A 19,582-nucleotide genomic window follows, 5' to 3' on the forward strand; every position below is an offset into this window, starting at 1 on the left:
AACATGCTAGTTTATTAATAATTCTAGTGTTATAGACAGGTAATCCTGGGACCTGAGCTTACATATTCTGCTCGGGATAATAACTGAATTCTAGAGTCACAGTCTTAACCTAGTTTAACTGTTTCCCTTGTGTTTCGAGTATGTAATGCTGAGTGCAATGGAAACATCATAAGCCCCAACAATGTGAAAGCACACAGTCCTCCCGTTATATTTGCTGGGATATCGGTGTAACAGACATTACCACAAGACAATAACCATCCAACAGGTAACTTAACATGCCTAATATGACTAGTAGCAGACACTACATTCTTGCAAAACAAACCATTATTTACATTTTTTCACATGTGGTCATTTCTTCTGGTACATAATTTTTGTTGTTCTCACAAGGTTTTTTGAGACTTTTCAAGACACATTTGGGTAAATTTGCAAATGTTTTTGCCATCACAAGTAAAATTATAACACACCTCACCTGTGGTGATATTGTAAGTAATCACTTATCATCAGTGGTTTCTTGGCAGAACCGGCAATATTCATATAAAGATAGATGATTTTGTATGTTACTTTCTTCCACCGCCCCATCTGCATTAGTAGAACTAAATACTTGTAGCAAAACATTAGCAGAAGTTTGTATGGCAACTAGGCAGGTGGAAATGACATCTGTGGTACTTTTCATATTCATCATGCAAAAGTCCAAACTGTTGAGAGTAGTCCGCACCAAATGCATCCAGTCATTTTTCAACTGATGCAGCAGAGGTGTCGATCGTGCTGTCGGTCGATCACTTCAGGGTTGGGGTCCCTCTCTACCCCACTCAGACATGACCAAATACACTCCACATAGTGCACTCAGGACACAAGCACCTCATAGCATGATCTGTAAAAGAGACATGTATGATTATTCTCGCAAGTAACATTTATTAGCTGGTATATGTTCCCACTTTTCTTGTCCTGGTTTCATGGCTAACAGAATATTGTCTTTTCCCTTCACTAAGATTTCTGCTATTCAAGGGGACGATTTGGGGATTCCACCCACACCTTGGCACAGAGGTTCTTGTCAGTGGAGCCAAAGCCTCCCTCCCTCCGCACCATAAGAAGGGCTGGGCCAGCCCCCTCTTTGACTATTCCTCCATACACTGGAATAATCACAATTTGAGCAATTCTGTCTCCAGCTTGTATTATCAAATCAGCATCTCCACTGTTCAATAATATTACTTTGATTTTGCCTTGATAATCTGCATCGATCACTCCCCCAAGACCTGAATACCCTTGAGTGCCAGTCCAAATCGTGGAACAATCAATCCACAATGCTCCAGGTGAATTTCTATCCTGACCCCTGTCTCAATGAGTAGCATATCTCTTGGTTTCAATCTGTACGTGTTCAAAGCATGCAGATCAAGACCTGCAGCCTCTGGTGTTGCTCCATACGGAGCTAAGGCTCCTATACTTGTCTCCCAATATGTGATAGTATTGGTTGCCACATGGGGTTATATTTGCAACGCTGGGGTTAACATTTGCATCAAAGGGGACTCTGCATTTATCAAAGGTCTATTGTTCAGTATTTATAATGCTACATTTAAGTGATCTCTCCAATTTTTCAACGATCCCTCTGACGATTTCCTCAACTGAGACTTCAACAATCCATTCATTCTCTCAATCAAGCCTGCAGCTTGTGGGTAATATGCAACATGATAAATATACTCTATATTGTGCTGCGAACAATAGTCTTGTATCAACTTGCCTTTAAAATGGGATCCATTATCACTTTGAATCTGAAGTGGAACTCCATAATACAACATCAACAAGTCTAGTATCTTAATGGTATTACACTGGGTAGAACGCTTGCATGGATACACTATTAAATGGCCAGAATAAGTATCTACCACACTGCATGTGTATTGGCATCCCTGACTAATTGGCATTGGTCCGATGTAATCAATCTGCCATATCTGCCCTGGCAACTTTCCTCTCCTCAGTTGACCTCTGACTGTCTGTGGAACAGATCTCTGTTGTGTATGATGACAAACAGGACATTGGAGTATTACAATTTTGATAAAATTTAGGGGAATGTGCATCTCTCTAATCTCTGCCCACCTGTTAGTGGCCTTCTCTTGCAGGTGTTCAAGTTTTTTTGAGCCCACTTAGCCATCCCCACCAAGTCAGAATCCTGTGTTGCCTCTTCTGCTTCAGAGATTTTGTCTTTTTTGCCTGCAAGGGAATTAAACCATAGTAGTTCTAGTGAGTCAGTAGGACTCTACATGATATATAGTGACTGTACTTTGCTGTAACATTTCCCAAATGTCCTGCCACAATTCTTTGCCCCACACCTTCTTCAAATGTATTTGCCAGTTATGTGCATGCCAGATGGGGAGCCAGGTAGCTAGCCCATTGGCAGTTGACTAAGAATCAGTACAAATGTGACATTTCCCAGGTAATTCTTGTTTATTTTAAGGCTTGATACACAGCATACAACTCTGCATACTGACTGCTCTTTCCTTCTCCAGTAGTGGAAAGCAGATTTTGTGTTACTGGATTGTCTGACACTGCCTTCCAATGTCTTTTGGACCCTACATACTTTGCTGAACCATCAGTGAACAATACACGCTTCTGGTCCTCAGGGGACAAGGACTCAAATGGCTCATACAACTTCTCTGGTGACTCTGTTGCCTCCTGCAACACCTTCTTATCTTCAACGGGGGCCTGTGCCACCTTTTTATGCAAGGCAGTTACCACTGATCCTACTCACGCCCTGCCCTGTATGTACCATTTCCACTTTATGACACTTGCTCATTGTGCGTGCCCTATTCAGTGAGTTTTGGGTGAACTCATCACCCATTGCATTATAGGAATCTTGGGCCTCAGAATCACATTGTGCCCTCTTGTCATCTGCTCAGTATCCACCAAAGCCCAATAACACACCAGTAAACTGTTTTTCAAAGAGAGTGTACCGCTCTCCAGTGTCTGGGAGCCTTTTGGTCCAGAAACCTAGGGGCCCTCTCTTCCTTCCCTGTTTTTGCCACATACCCCAGTTTGCATATTGTCCCTGCACTGTCACATGTAACTCAATGTCCCTTCTGTAATAGCCACAAGTCTTTTGTGTGTTGTATGGCCTCCTTTGCCAGCTCTAAAGCACACTGCTGCTGCTCTCCCAATTCAAACTCATGTCTCTTCTGATTCACTTTGTACAAAGGGGCCAAAATCTAACTCAAGTGAGGGATAGGCTGCCTCCAAAAACCAAAAAATCCAATGAACCGCTGGGTTTCCTGCTTATTACAGGGTGTAGCAAATTCCAGTATCTTTTGACTCATCTGCGACAAAACCTCCCTATGTCCTTGATTCCATTGAATTCCTAGAAATTTCACACTTTATGAGGGTCCTTGTACGTTTTCAGGATTTATCTCCCACCTCTTGCTTTGCAAACGTTCCACAATTTTGTCAAACTAAGTCTGAACCTGTTCTTGTCTTTCTACTTGCACCATCACATCATCAATATGAGAAAGCTGCACCCCTGGAATGACAGGTACTTCATCCAGGTGTTCTGCCGCTAGCTGGTGATAGACAGTGGGGCTCTGTACAAGGCCTATAGAAAGTTTTAAAAACATAAATTGTCTCCTGTCCCACAAGAAGTAGAATTGTTCTTGTTTCTCATGGGCCAATGGCATAGTAAAGAAAGCACTGACATTATCAATTGTTGCATACCGGGTCCCTTTATGCTTCTGTATCTTTTCAATCAAGGTGATGGTGTCTGGAATGGTGGCAGTCAAAGGGTGTATGTTTATTCAATTTGCGATCATCAACTGTCATTCTCCAGCTACCATCCAGTTTGCACACAGGATTATTCCACGGAGTGGTGAATAGGGCCGCCACCTCTTCCTCTACCAAATCCCATATGGTTTTACTCATCTCCTCCTGCCCCCCGGAATCCGGTACTGCTTTAAGTGAAGTGGTGGCTGGGGGAACCTTTCCCAAAGGTATTTTCAAATGACCCACTCTCACTGCCGACACTGAAATGTATCCCTTTGACCCAAATTGACCCAAATTGATAGCATTCATCTTCCAAATATAGAGTCATCCCCTTCAAAATATCAATCCCAAGGATGCATCCAAAGAGGGGCACTATCATGACAGTGTTCTCCCTTTTTGGTGTTCTCACAATTTTCATTTGGACCTTGGTTTACTCACAGCGGGGTTTCTTTTCCACCTAGCCCTGTAATGGTGTAATACTATCCTTTGAACTTTTTTAGATTTCCATATATCAAAAAAGCCTCCGCTACGGTATCCACCAGGGCCTAGACCTTTTGGACATTCCTGTTTTTCCAATTAATTTCTATGTCAACATGGAATCTATTATCTTTACGAGTACATCCCTGTACCGGAGCGTAGCCTACTTCCTAATCTGATTTCAACCTGCTGACTTTCACAAAGGTCAAATTTGGATAAATGCTTTGATACCTACGGGTTGACTCCTCTTCATCCCTGTTTTCCTCAATTAACCAATAAGTGTCCAAGTCTTCCTCTTACTTCACCTGTGGGGGGCTATTTCTCTCTCCTTCCTTCTCTTCATCCTTTGCTTCTGACTTGCACTGACTCTTCCGCTTGTTATCCTGCTTATTCACCATCTTGCTCCCCTATTTTCTGTCCAAGCCTCTTTTGTGATACATCTCCCATTGACTTTTGGTATCTATTTCATCTATCTTTTCTTTCCTCACATCATCCTTCAACAATAACATAAACATATCTTTTTGCGATACCCTATTGTTGTCTGTGCGGCCCTCAGCTCGGGAGGTTCTTTCAGGTTTTATCTACTCACCCAACCCTCCCAACTTACGGACTGCCTCTGGTACATATTTTAAAGGATTACCTATCTGATTGATTAATAGGTCCGTTATCACGTTTGTAGGCTGGGGGGGGCTAAATGAATTATTTGGTTTTGCACTGATACTATCAGCAATCCGTCCAATAAATGGTGAGCATCACCCAGAAAAATGGCAGTTTTCATACCTTCTTCCTTGGTTTTCTGCATTGCATCTCTCAACGTGAGCCAGGGCTTATCATTTTGTGGCCATTCTGACTCAGTATGATGCTTAAGATTGCACTTTGCAACCACTAATTGCAATAAGGTGATTTGACTGTTACCCTGATAACCCCTAAAATGTTCATGTACAGTGGGGTCAGTACTGGGTATACAGAATTTCAATGGTGTCTTTGATCTAGCATCACTCCAGAGGCTCCTGTAGCAAACAATCGCGCCATCCATGAGAGCAAATATTGCCCAGATCTTTGCCGAAATCTGTCTATATACATCATTAATCTCTTGCTGAGTGTAATCCTCCAGGGAGTCCGTCGCAGCCCCCTGAGGAGGATATTGTGGGCCAGTCTGTATTTTCTGTGTATGTCTGGGCTACATTGTGGAGGCATTTTTGGCTTCCAATAACTGCTTTTCCATCTGCTTACATTCCTGTTCTAACGGAACACATTTCTCATGCATTTTACGATAAGCACATAAGAGAATCCAGCCTCTTCGTCCTAACGTGGTAAATTCTCTTCTTTTTTCAATTTCTGCTAACAAGCAATACAGCGAATGGCTCTGCATCTGTCATAAACGCATTCCAGTTTTCACTCAAGCGAGCACAGTGAGACCACTAATTAAATATTGTTTCCCACCCCAGTACTTCATTTGGTGTTTGGGAAACTGCCTTTTATTTTTTGCCAAACATTTTTCACTTTAATCTTTTACTTTGAATCCTGCAAGTGATGCCAAAAAGTATTGCTTTCACTTAAACTAAGGGGACACAATGCCAAAAAAATGCAGCACTCTTAGTCCGAATAATGAATTTATTAGGGCACTTCCCCAATATCAAATAAAGGTCATACCAATATATTAGAATAAGCATATAACTCAAATGCCGCAGAACATGTGTAAATACAAAGATAAATTCATATATAAAATGGTCAAGACTTAAAAGGAAAAGTGCAATGCATTAACAGAACATGTATAAATAAGCTAAATAATCAATATTTAAGATACTTCACTGATTGAGCTGAAGTCATCTTGCTCGCCAGCGTGACTGAGGGAGCCCTCAGATCAGTACTCAGGAGACCAAATTTGGATCACAAATTAGATCCTGGGGAATGCATCCGTTCCACAGACGAGCTCCTGTTTGAGCGCCAAGTCTCCCCGTCTTTTGTACCTTAGTACACCTCAAGAAGAGATTTCTAGAGCTCCCTCCCCTGTGTTATAAAACTAAATGCTGGCTGTGCTTCATTTGGGTCAAAAACACCAATGGAAGCTGGCCAGGCTCCCAATGTTGGTTCTGAGACAGATTTGTACAATCCTCTTGTAAAAATAATCTCAGCCTTGTGAACGCTTATCTTGTCCGCATCTCACATAGTATGTTCCAGCACTGTTTGATCTTGTGCTGGTGCAGAAAGTAAAACAAATTCTCAAACATTTGATCAGCATTTATATAACGTGCGACTTATGACCCAGGGGGTCTCAAGGCTCTAGCTGGGAGACGTGGGTTAGTCGAAGAGACAGGTCTTGAGGGCCTTCCTAAACTGAGCCAACGAGGGGAACTTCCTGAGGTGGAGAGGCATTGTTTTCAAGATCTCAGCACCGAGGTAGAAAAAGGATCTTCCTCCACCCGTGTTCTTCTGAATCCTGGGGATGGTGGCCAGGGCCATTTGAGCGGAGTTGCCTGGAGGGTATGTTGAAGGAGAGGCGGTGGTTGAGGTAGTCAGGTCCGATGTTGTGAAGGGTCTTGTATGCGTGTGTCAGGAGCTTGAAGGTGATGCATTTGTTGATGGGGCGACAGTGTAGGTCTCTTTGGTGGGTGGTGATGTGGCTGTGGCAGGGATGTCCAGAATCAGTCTGGCCGTGGCGTTCTGTATTTTCTGAAGTCTCGTTCTGAGTCTCTTGTTGATTCTGGCATAGAGTGCATTGCCGTAGTCGAGTTTACTACTGACGAGTGCCTGGGTGACTGTTCTTCTTGCATCAATGGATATCCACTTGAAGATCTTCTGGAGTAGGCAGAGAATGTGGAAGCATGAGGATGAGACAGCATTGACTTGGCGGGTCATGGACAGTGATGAGTCAAGGATGATGCTGAGGTTGCGTGCGTGGTCGGTAGGAGAAGGGGCAGTTCCTAGGGCGCTTGGCCACCCGGAGTCATCTCATGCAGTGGTGGTGTGGCCAGGATTATCTCCCTCTTGCCCGAGTTGAGCTTGATGCAGCTGTCTCTCATCTAGTCGGTAACTGCCTTCATTCCGTTGTGAAAATTCTCTTTGGTTATTGATGGTTTGTCCAGGAGGGAAAGAATGAGCTGTGTGTCATCAGCGTATGACACGATGTTGAGCCCACGGTGTCTGACGATCTCGGAGAGCAGGGTCATGTAGAGGTTGAAGAGGGTGGGGCTCAGGGAGGAGCCCTGGGGAAGTCCGCATCTGGATCCTGTTTGTGAGGAAAAACACCTGCCCTGCTCTACAGCTGCCACAGGACACAAAATGGAATCACTCAAACAAAACAAGATGGAGTTGACGGTCCGATCTAAATAGCATTACCTGGAGTGAAATGTTGTAGAGTTGAGTGGCAGAGTGTGCCGTATATTAGAACAGCATAGTGTGAAGTCGCATAAAGTGGCATACACTAGAGTGGCAGAGTCGAGTGGACTGGTGTACTGTGCACTGGCATAGAGTGTTGCAGAGTATAGGGGCGTAGAGTGCTGTGGCATTGAATTCAGTGGATACCATGCAGCATCGTAGAATGCAGTAGCGTAGATTAGAGTGGCGCAGAGTGGAGTGGCGCAGAATGGAGTGGCACAGAGTAGATTGGCGTAGAATAGAGTGGTGTAGAGTGGAGTGGTGTAGAGTGGAGTGGCGTAGAGCTGAGTGATGCAGAGGGCAGTGGCACAGAGTAAAGTGGCATAGAATGTAGTGGCATGGAGTGCAGAGTAGAGTGGTATAGAGTGCAGTGGCTGGAATGGTGCAGAGTAGAGTCCAGTGGCAGAAAGTGCAGTGGTGTAAAGTGGTGCAGAGTAGAAGAGCATAGAGTGGTGCAGAGTAGAGTGCGGTGGATTAGAGTGGAGCAGCATAAAGGGGAATAGTGCAGAGTTCAGTGGCGGACATTGTCGTTTTGCAGGGTAGAGTGTCAGAGTGCAGAGGGGTAGAGTGGAGTGCAATGATGCAGAGTAGAGTGCAATGGCACAAAGTGCAGTGACACTGCATTGGCGATTAGAGTACAGTGATTAAGAGCAGAGTGGCACAGAGTGCAGTGTTGCAGAGTGCCATAGAATGTAGTGGTGTAGAGTACAGTTGTGCAGAGCAGATTGGAGTGACCTAAACTGGAGTGGGGTACAGTGGAGAGGTGTAAAGTGGAGTTGTGAAGAGTGCACTGCCATAGAGTGGCACAGGTAGAGTACAGAGGCATAGTGTGAAGTGCCATAGAGTGCAGTGGCGTAAAGTGGAGTGGTGCAGAGTGCAGTGGAGTGGTGCAGAGTAGAGTGCAGTCGTGTAGAGCAGAGTATGCATGGTATGGTAGTGCACTGCCATTACAGACAATACATTTGCAATTAAATTGACCATTACATTTGCACAGACATACAGTTTTACTAATAAAACTATACAGTGCACAAACATAAATGTGTGGAAATTGCATCACCTAGTGTAATGATTTGTTTCCAACACATTTCAGAAATAACAAAAAATGTGCTTCATTTATGTTACTAATTCTGATATATTCTGCAATACACGGTTCATTTAACTGTGGTTATGTGCTAGAAAACACCTCTTTTCTACCCCCAATATCCAGCATTATTGAAATCCTCTCAATATGAAGTGAGAGAGAGAGACAATTAAACAAGCGCCCTCGGAAGACAGTGCCTGATATGTGACCTTGACCTTTGAATGCACAGCAAATGTGACAACATAAGAAGATTTAAAGGCCTGTTCACAGAATGGGAGTTAATGGAAAGATAAGTGGAGTGCAATGATGCAGAGTAGAGTGCAATGGCACAAAGTGCAGTGACACTGCATTGGCGATTAGAGTACAGTGATTAAGAGCAGAGTGGCACAGAGTGCAGTGTTGCAGAGTGCCATAGAATGTAGTGGTGTAGAGTACAGTTGTGCAGAGCAGATTGGAGTGACCTAAACTGGAGTGGGGTACAGTGGAGAGGTGTAAAGTGGAGTTGTGAAGAGTGCACTGCCATAGAGTGGCACAGGTAGAGTACAGAGGCATAGTGTGAAGTGCCATAGAGTGCAGTGGCGTAAAGTGGAGTGGTGCAGAGTGCAGTGGAGTGGTGCAGAGTAGAGTGCAGTCGTGTAGAGCAGAGTATGCATGGTATGGTAGTGCACTGCCATTACAGACAATACATTTGCAATTAAATTGACCATTACATTTGCACAGACATACAGTTTTACTAATAAAACTATACAGTGCACAAACATAAATGTGTGGAAATTGCATCACCTAGTGTAATGATTTGTTTCCAACACATTTCAGAAATAACAAAAAATGTGCTTCATTTATGTTACTAATTCTGATATATTCTGCAATACACGGTTCATTTAACTGTGGTTATGTGCTAGAAAACACCTCTTTTCTACCCCCAATATCCAGCATTATTGAAATCCTCTCAATATGAAGTGAGAGAGAGAGACAATTAAACAAGCGCCCTCGGAAGACAGTGCCTGATATGTGACCTTGACCTTTGAATGCACAGCAAATGTGACAACATAAGAAGATTTAAAGGCCTGTTCACAGAATGGGAGTTAATGGAAAGATAAGAGTAAACACAGTTTAGGCAACAGGATGGACGAACTGAACCCGTAAAGCCTAAAGCAGTGGTTCCCAACCTTTTGATTTCTGTGGACCCCCACTTTAACATTAATGAAACCCAGGGACCACCACTGAATCATCATTAGAATCCGGGGACTCCCGCCTGAGTCATTACTGGAAGCTGGGGACCAAACTTGTCAATATTTGTTAATATTTTTTAATTTTCTAGGCTCTCGCGGACCCCCTGAGAAGGCTTCGCGGACCCCCAGGGGTCCCTGGACCACAGGTTGGGAACCACTGGCCTAAAGCATATGACGCCAGCAAATACAAAACCAGAAACGTGAGTTACAAACCACAAAGCCAATCCCAAGTCAAAAAGGAAGATCTTCCTGGAGTCATTCTGAAGTCATCCGATGACTTCAGCTGAGCTATTCCTGTAATTATCAGGGGAAGTCATCCCAAGCCATCCTGAAGTATGTGTATAGGGCGAAATATTTAAATGAGATGACTCTAAAGTCATCACTAAAACTATCCCAGGATGGGTTTCTGATGACTTCATTTTAGAGTGTGTGATAATCTCCTACTACTCCAGGAATACTAAGTGACAGCTTCAGGATGAGTGTGAATTACTCCTGGATGATTCCAGGACAACTTCAGGATGAGTGTGAATTACTTTTGGATGATTCCAGGACAACTTCAGGATGAGTCTTAATTACATCAGGATGATTTCTGGACAGCTTCAGGATGAGTCTTAATTACATCAGGATGAGTCCTGGACAACTTCAGGATGAGTCTTAATTACACCAGGATGATTTCAGGATAACTTCATGATGGCTGTATATTACTTGAGGATTATATTACGATAATTTAAGAATGAGTGTGAACCACTCTATGATGATTTTATGAGAACTTACTTTAAAATGCACATTGGATATCTCCATTATTATTTTCTTCCATCCTGCAAAATATTATGGAATACTTTTGAATGCTTTAATGACAACTATGTTATGATTCCCAATGATGGCTTAGATGATTGCAGATTTTTCTCAAATTATTAAATATTAATTTAGGGCTGGATCACTATAAGGGTTCTGTGACTGGCATATATTCTCTGATTACACTTTGCCCATCTAGGGTCCATCAGGAAGAACTTAGAAAAACAAATTTGTAAGTAATAACTTGGAGAAGCACCACCTCCTTTTAAAAAAGGCAGTTGCGTTTGGGAAACATCCTTTTTTACGACTTTTTAATTACGAAAGTCGTGGTTAACGACAGCATAACAACGCTTTTTTTAACCACGACTACGTATTTTTGTGCCTTAACTACGTATGTTCTGAACAACGAACATGCGTGGTTAAGGTACAAAGAAGGGAGTTGGCGAAGGTAAGTGGTGGGTTTAGGTTTTGGGGTGGGGGTGGGGGGTCAGGGGGTTTTAGGTTTTGGGGTGGGGTTGTGGGGGGGTGGGGCGTTTTTGGTTTTGGGGAGGGGGTGGGGTTAGGGGGTTTTAGGTTTTGGGGTGGGTTCGTTTTTGGTTTTGGGAAGGGGGTGGGGGTTAGGGGGTTTTAGGTTTTGGGGTGGGGTTGGGGGGGTGGGGCGTTTTTGGTTTTGGGGAGGGGGTGGGGGGTCAGGGGGTTTTAGGTTTTGGGGTGGGGTGGGGTTGGGGGAGTGGGGCATTTTTGGTTTTGGGGAGTGGGTGGGGGGTCAGGGGGTTTTAGGTTTTGGGGTGGGGCGTTTTTGGTTTTGGGGAATGGGTGGGGGGTCCGGGGGTTTTAGGTTTTAGGGTGGGGTTGGGGGGTGGGGCGTTTTTGGTTTTGGGGAGTGGGTGGGGGGTCAGCGGGTTTTAGGTTTTGGGGTGGGGTTGGGGGGGGTGGGGTGGGGGATGTAGGGTGAATGGTGCCTATTGCTAATGATTTTATCAGGAATGCCTTTACAATGAAATATAGTTGTTAAGGCATTCGTGGTAAAATCATTAGTAGTAAGGACGAGGTCGGTGTTCCGACTCGTTGTTAAGGTTAGTAGTTGTTTTTAATTCGGTGTTCCGTCATATAATCGTTGCGTTTGGGTGTAAAAAACTTTCCTCCTTTGTACAATACAGCCATTTCAGAAATAACCAGTTATCGGACCAACCAATGCGCTTTCTTTGGCATATAATTAAGGCTCCCAGTTTTCTGTTTTTGTACAGATAATTACAGACAGAAAACAGTCTGTTTACGATCTGTAGTTATTTTTAAAAGCAGAAAAATACAGACAAGTGTCCTTTTAACAGAGACTCTTCATGCTGTCCATTATGAATTCCAGGCAAACCTCTGAACAGATAGATAGCATGAGGAGTTGAAAAACAGGCTGAAAGTTCCTTACATACAGGTATATGTTGACATATATTTGTATATAATGCTAATACTTATCTGTGGGTATAGTGTTTTGTTATATGTGCTTCTTAATTTGCTAAAATGTGACAGGCATCAAAGTTTGAGTGCATGTTTATCAGTTAGATAAATGCGAAAATCTACCATTTTACAACTCCATAAATTCTCAAAAAACTAAATACATCTGGATAAATACCAAATGGATGACCAAAAGATAAATGTGGACAAATACAGACAGAACTGTTAAAAAATATATATATTATAAAACTGGGAGCCCTACAAATAATTTCACGCATCTTCACAGTAAAAGCTGGTCAGTGATATGAAACTGTGCGTAAAGTAGATGCCAGCAAAAAGGTCTTATAGTTTGTATTTAAAAGCATCACTGCATCTTGTGATGTTCACCCATACTAATAGGGTCTTGCCTTTGAGGTACAGTTTATTATACAATGTTTTTTAACATAGTGACTTGCCTATTGAAACAAAATGGACTCAAATGACATATTACCATTTAATTTTATTAAGCTAAAACACATGCTTCATCCCATAGGAATTCAGGATACTATGCAAGACAATATTAAAGATATGCAAAATTTAAAATAGTCAGTGGAAACGAGCAGCATTACTCTAAGTTTTCAGATTCAGAAGTTTCTTTAGTTCTCTTCTGACAGCATTTTTATTGCAAGCTTTTTCTTCATAGATATATTGTTTGGAGATCGCAACCTGCTGGACCTTGTACACAGGTTTCGTAAACTCTAAAAAAAGAAAACAAAAAGAATAGATTAATACCTTGCTTCTCTTAGGCTGGCCTGCCTTCAAAAAGCAGCAAATGTCTTTACAGCAAGCATGATAAGATGTTATGGACATGATAGTTCCAAAGTTAACAGTACAAGCACATCGCTTAGGGATTGCTTGTGTCATGGGTGCAAAAAGGAGCACATGCACAATTAAGTAATTTATAGGATTGTAGGTAACAAAAGAAAAAATATCTCTCTGATCTTGACGAGTGATCGGGCAGAATGTGGATGTCGCTAGAAAGGGCTCATCTGGGAACATGTTCTTTCATTTTTGTTTTGTTTTTCAAGTGAGGAGGATCTTGTCTCTGCCCCAGGGTATGCCATATGTTTTACAAAATCGATGGATTAAACCCAGATCTGTGACTAGGGGTGAATGTTTGATTTGTTCAGCATTCCGTCTAGCATCTGTTCTTTTTGCTTTTGTCACCCTAAGTGGGAAGGGTATGCCCAGATGTGGGTCCCGTGCTCCTGTGCCACTTGTTTCGAGCTAACCTGGCTTATGAGAGGTGATACCCTGAAACTGGCCCCAGGATGCTTGTTTCTGGTCCAGGAAGGACCTGGCCTGGCAGTTTGGCTTGGACTGTTCCCATGGAGAGCAGGGTCAAGACTGATTTACATAAGACTGGGTCCATCCTGGGTAGTGTGATGAGCAAAAAACAAAAAAAAAAAAAAATTGATTAATCCCAGATCTGTGACTGGGGGTGAATGTTTGATTTGTTCAGCATTCCATCCGTCATCTGTTCTTTTTGTTATAGTTTTACATGGCAACATTTTTAGACACTGTCTCTCTGGATTTTGAAATGTAGAGATCATAGCAGGAAAGAAGAGACAATGGCTAAAGTAGAAATGTAGAAATGTGAAACCCAAAAGAAAGTTTTCCCACTACCAGTAATTGCGGTCAATAGATGTCACCTATGCAAACAGAGGGTAAACAGTCATTGCCTCAAGAAATGGGTTCTTCAAGATGGGCACTGAGGGAGATTTAATATCAAACTCTGCTTGCATCACCCCTGTCTAGAAAAAAGTTAAGAAACTTCTCGGTGACCAGTATCATACAGCAAATAGAATCCTTCATACCGCACTATTGCACGTTCTGCTAGGCAAAGTCTGAAATAAAGCTGGGAAAAGTGTGCCATCAGTATAGTTTGCACTAAGATTCTATGGTTTTGAGTCTTTTTTTAAGATATCAGGAAAGACTTGCTCCTTTGGAAACAAGTGGTTGGAAGAATGGAGAGAGAAAGAATACAAAACAGCAATGATGGAATGCTTTTCCAATGTGATTTGTTAGGAGGACAATATATGTCAAAAGGTTTTAAGACTCACAACAAAGATATCATTACCATTTTTACACAAACAATAAATACCTTTGACTTGAATAGTTGTTAATAGTTAATCCTTGTGCAATGCTCTTTTCAGGAGTAGGGCATTTGGTACTCAGGAGGGCCCGTTAGATTTCTTCAGTCGGTGCTGCAGATCAGCCTGCATATAACATAGTATTATCATACATGTCATTATATATACATAGTGTAACAAAAATAAAAGCAGAGGTTGTGGATGGTGTTTTGAAATCTATACGGAGTGTGTGTAACAATGAATAAAATCAGATAGTTAGCACCAAAAATACATACTAGCCATAATCTATCCATTAACCAGATTCCTTTTGCAAGAAATATTTGTTTCTCAAACACAAACTATTAGTACTACAGGAATACTATCTGAGTCTAAGGGAACAAATATGGTAAGAGAGTGGAAAATAAAGCAAGTCACCTTATGTACTATAAACAAACCACTGCATATTTTAGAGAATGCTGCATTTCTTAGTGTCCTTGAATATGTAAAAAACAGTGCTCCCTTCAAATGTTGAACGGCCAAATAATTTTCATGTGCTTCTGCTACCATGCAGTAAGGTTTTTAAAGCCATTACATTTGGTAAACGCAGACATACTTTTAAGCTATGCAAGTGAGAGGTGGAAAAGAAAGTGTCAGAGAATTAAGCACAGGGGGTTATGTGACCTGGTTTTAAATTATCAGTTTCACTTACCTTTTAAGTAGTCATTTCCAACCTGTAAAGGTCTTACTTTTTCTCGTATTACCACATGGTTCTTGTGCTCTCAGGAACAATCCAGTTTACTGCAGATCTGGCCTCAGACTCCAATCTTCTTCTTTCCTGCCTTGATGCTCCTCTGGTGCTGCATAGTATATGGATTACTGGTGTCTGATGTGTCTTAGATCGCAGTATTCCTGTACAGCCAACCCCCATGTGCTATCCCACTCATGCTGCCTTAAGCCCCACCAGGCCTATGTCTGTGCTGACCCTCCTTACCAGCTCCAGGTCAGAGTAGTGCATCCAGTCTAAGATTCTGCTTTCCATTCTACAAGTGTAGCCCTGTTCATCGTATTACAAGTAGTTAAATGCAAAAAAAACAACAACAAAAAACTACAAAGGATGCTATACTCTCACATAGATTTGGGAATCTTGAACTCTGACCCCCTGAATTACTACTGAGAAGAAGCTACCGAGGGCGTTGTGCAGGTAGAGGCTTGAGAGAAACCAGCTCTGCTGTTGGGAGCCATACAGATAGTATTTGCTACTGATAGCGTTATTGAGGTGGCCAAACCAATACAAGAGGAGACTTCAGAGAATCCTCAGCTGGAAAGCACTTGCATGCAAAAACAAGATTCAGACAGTGCTCTCAAAGTTAAAGAATCACTGCAAGGTGTACACAAGCTCCATGGGCGCCTTGTATGAAGAGAAAAGGGAAGGAGTGGGTGCTTCCAGTGGGAGATAAAATAGAGCTCTTGTTCCTTAACATTGGAAAAAGGACGTGGGAGAATCACAACCACTGCACAGGGTCTCACAAAAGGTCAATATGGGTCACAAGGGACACTTATGAAAAGGGGAGGGTCTGTAGAAAGGGAGTTCAGTTGGAGTAATCAGGCTGTAGGTGACCCATACAAAATGGCTGCAGGGCAATGTTCCTGGATGGAAGAGAATGGTCCCATGTTTTCACTTTGAGATGTGAGAACAGAGGTTTGTGTGTGCTGAATGCAACACTATATCAGCTTTACAGGCAAAGGGCAAGGAGCGGAAACCAGTTTAAACTCCTCCCCAGTATGTCTACAGTGCCTCTACCTAGGCGTCGCTCCCCTATTCATCATGTAATTTAGTGGTGGCTTCTTTAATTCCATGTAGCACATGTACACATCTTTAAAGCACTAGGCACATTGAAACAGAGAGTAGAGTCTATGAGGCAGCAGTCAGCAGTTCAATGGGCAACCTAGATAGGCCTGCCTCTTCTCATCTGACTGAATTCGACCAAATCTGTTCATTATGAAAACAGGGCAAGATCAAAAGCAAGGTTGGTGACGATGGAGAGCATTGCAGAAGCAAAATAATCTCTCCACTTCACCCCACCTGAAATACCAGGAGCAAAGACAGAGTTGGAGATTAAGGGCCAGATGTATGAAGAAGTAGTCGCAATTTACGACAAGTACTTTTGTGACAACTAAAAAATGTCACAAACCAACCTAGGTTGGTAGGTAAAATGCTAACAAATATGTCAGTTTGTAAAATGCTGATTCCGCGTGGGTCATATTCCTACCTACATAAAAGTTAATGAAGCAGGTTGCAAACTGGACTCAGATTGGTGGCCATCAAAGGGATCTTAACTATACGAGGGTTGGCACATCATGATGTCTGTGATGACCTTTCATTAAAGTATTTTTTTTTTGTAGTGCAGCAACTCCTTTTTGTAAAGGACAGGAATGACATTTAGGGAAATAGAAACGTTTTTTGGGCGAAGTCTGAGACTTCTCAGTGGTCTCCTGGACTACTGCCTACTCTCTACCTAAGTTGTTTTTTTACATTAACAAAGAGCTGGGTGTCCTTTGGACCCCTTCCCTTTGTGAACGAGTTACCTCCCTAATTCAAAGGCTGGAACTTTTTTTATGTTTTGCAAACAGATTACAGTTGCATAACATTGATACATCACAAACCAATTCGATGTTTGGAAGGGATGCTTACAACATGACCCTTCAAAATACTAAATCGGTATGCAGGCACAATAAAACAGACACAACCTGTTGAATTTGCCAATGCTTATGTGAGAGCTATTGTCTTTGCCAATGTCCTTTAGCCATGTGGTACAGCAGCAAGGATGCTGTTCAGCATGGCTAATACTTAGAGGCGTTATGTAGAGCAAAGTGGAGTGGGGTAGAGTAAATTGGCATAGAGTAGAGTACTGTAAAGTGGTAGAGAGTAGAGTGGCACTGAGTGGGGTGGGATAGAGAGGCGTGGAGTGGCATAAAGTGGAGTGGCATGGAGTAGCGTGTCGGCGAGGGGAGTGAAGCAGAGTGGCGTAGAGTAGAGTGCCAATGTGTGGAGTGGTGTAGAGCACCATTGAATGGTGTGGAGTGGCCAGAGTACAGTGTTGTGGTGTAGAGTGGCACAGAGTAGAGAGGAGTGGCATAGAGTGGAGGGGCGTAGAGTGCCACAGAATGCCATGGAGTGGAGTGGCTCAGTGCGATGTGGAGTGGCATAGTGACATATAGTTGAGTAGTATAGAATAGGGTGGAGTGGTGTAGATTGGACTGGCATAGATTGCTGCAGAGTAGAGTGGGACAGAGTGGCGTAGAGTTTAGTGGCATAGAGTGCTATAGAATAGCATTGTGTGGAGTGGTGTAGAGTGGGGTGGAGTAGAGTGGCATACAGTAGAGAAGAGTGGAGTGGTGCAGAGTAGAGTGGCGTAAAGTAGAGTGGCATGGAGTAAAGTGGAGTAGAGTGGCACAGAGTAGAGAGCCACAGAATGGTGTAGAATGGCAATGTGTGAAGTGGCGTAGAGTTGTGTGGAGTAGAGAGGCCTAGAGTCGAGTGGCATGGCACAGAGTGGTGCAGAGAGGTGTAGAGTAGCATTGTGTGGCGCAGGGTGGCATAGAGGGACATTGTGTGGAGTGGCATAGAGTGGCAATGAGTAGAGTTGAGTGGGTAGAGTAGAGTGCCACAGAGTGCTGTAGAGCGGCATTGAGTGAGGTGGCATACAGTAAAGTGGAGAGGGGTGGAGTAGAGTAGCATTGAGTGGTGTAGAGTGGAAAGGTGAAGAGTGGAGTGGCACAGAGAGTGGTAGAGTAGTAGTGTAAAATAATATTGGAAAGATGAAAGGCTGAGTTCACCACACAAGGTTTCAGACTGCTCCTAAAGTTGTGGCGCTTAACGCACTGAGTTATCGCTCATTGTACATGTTTAATTTCATATACTATTAGAAAGGGTGTGGTCAGAACTCAATGGTTTAATGTGCCTGCTGCAAATAACCTCATGCAAAATGCAGTAAAGGGTTTTGATCCCTGTATGCATACCACAGACTTTTATTCACACAATATTGGTAGTCATTTATGTGACAATGCTTGTGGTGGTCAGTGCAGTGAAGAACTTAAAGTGTAAGGATACATTTCTGAAAATAACAGCTAGCTACAATTTTGGTAGAGGAATGTCTCTTGGTAAGTTTTCCGATTATTGCTAGGGTTGCCACCTGGCCAGTTTTGTACCACATGGCCAGTATTAAAATCTCCCTGGTGGTATAAAAGTTAGAAAAATTCCCTAATGACCGTATTTTCCCTTATCATTACATACATTACACATTAAATCATGTAAGAAGAAAACAATTTTAAATGTGTTCTGCAACATCATTAATGACCCCAAATCAACAGTTGAAGAAAACAAAGGTAGAAAGTCTTTGTTAACAATTAATACAGGCATATAAAGTTCTACTTAAGAATGATTGCAGACTTTTAAAACATGACGAGATGGCCGGTATTTTTTCTGTGAAAGTTGACAACCCTCATATATTTGCTATTGTTCGGATAAACATTGTGGTAGCAAGCTGTACAACATAAGGAAAGAAACATACTGGAGCGAAAAAATACAATTATAAATATTTTATATTTTTCAGAAGTTTAAAATAAGAGATTTGCCAACTAATCCTCTGCAGATCTAAACTCCTATACCACGGAAATCACATAAAATGGATTAACTCCAAAAGGTACATTTCAGACCCCAGTTAGCTTTCCAATAGAAAAATAATGATTTTATTTACCAGATGTCTTTTAAACAGTGATAACAATCTACATAAGGAAGGAAAGCATGCCCCTGTTACTTGCTGCCAGAAACACGATGTCCGTTTGCTGAGTAAATCTTCCCATTCACTGTGAAACTCCTGAAGGTGGGGGAAATAAAAGAGAGCAAGGAATCGCCGTAGCACCTTCCTTAGGAGGCCTCGATGAAGATCTCTTCAAGCTCCATTGTTCCCACAAGACCCGGCTGGTGCAGGCAGTGAGGTAATTCCGGCGCCACAGGATGTGCGTAAGCCAGGTGTCAAAGCATTTGCGATTCTCTAACTAAATGTAATCTTCTGTCATGGTTCAGCTGCTGCAGCTAAGCCAGCCAACAAACATTTTGCTGGCAAAGTCTCGTTTTTTCAGGTTTGTCTCTAACCTTTTCCTAAATGTGAACACATGTTCTAAACTCTAAACTCAAATTGGTAAAGAGATTCCATGCTCACATTTTCCTCGTATAACAGCACACCATGAAAATAACTTAATTGTTTTAAGGCGTCGCCTGCAAATCTGCCTTCCTTATTTATGCAGCACAGCAGGCATTA

At 42.5% G+C, this 19,582-nt stretch overlaps 1 long non-coding RNA gene across 1 annotated transcript; it reads right to left on the minus strand.

Moving 5' to 3' along the window:
* Positions 1 to 2,129: 2,129 nt before the first annotated feature.
* Positions 2,130 to 19,580, minus strand: LOC138292056 (uncharacterized). Its single transcript, XR_011202577.1, has 3 exons — positions 14,294 to 19,580; positions 12,759 to 12,887; positions 2,130 to 2,202 (listed from the first exon to the last, which is right to left on the minus strand). It is a non-coding gene; the product is annotated as an uncharacterized lncRNA (long non-coding RNA).
* Between the last annotated feature and the right edge of the window lie 2 nt (positions 19,581 to 19,582).

The sequence above is a fragment of the Pleurodeles waltl genome, chromosome 4_2 (assembly GCF_031143425.1).
Source record: "Pleurodeles waltl isolate 20211129_DDA chromosome 4_2, aPleWal1.hap1.20221129, whole genome shotgun sequence".
NCBI classification, from domain to species: domain Eukaryota; kingdom Metazoa; phylum Chordata; class Amphibia; order Caudata; family Salamandridae; genus Pleurodeles; species Pleurodeles waltl.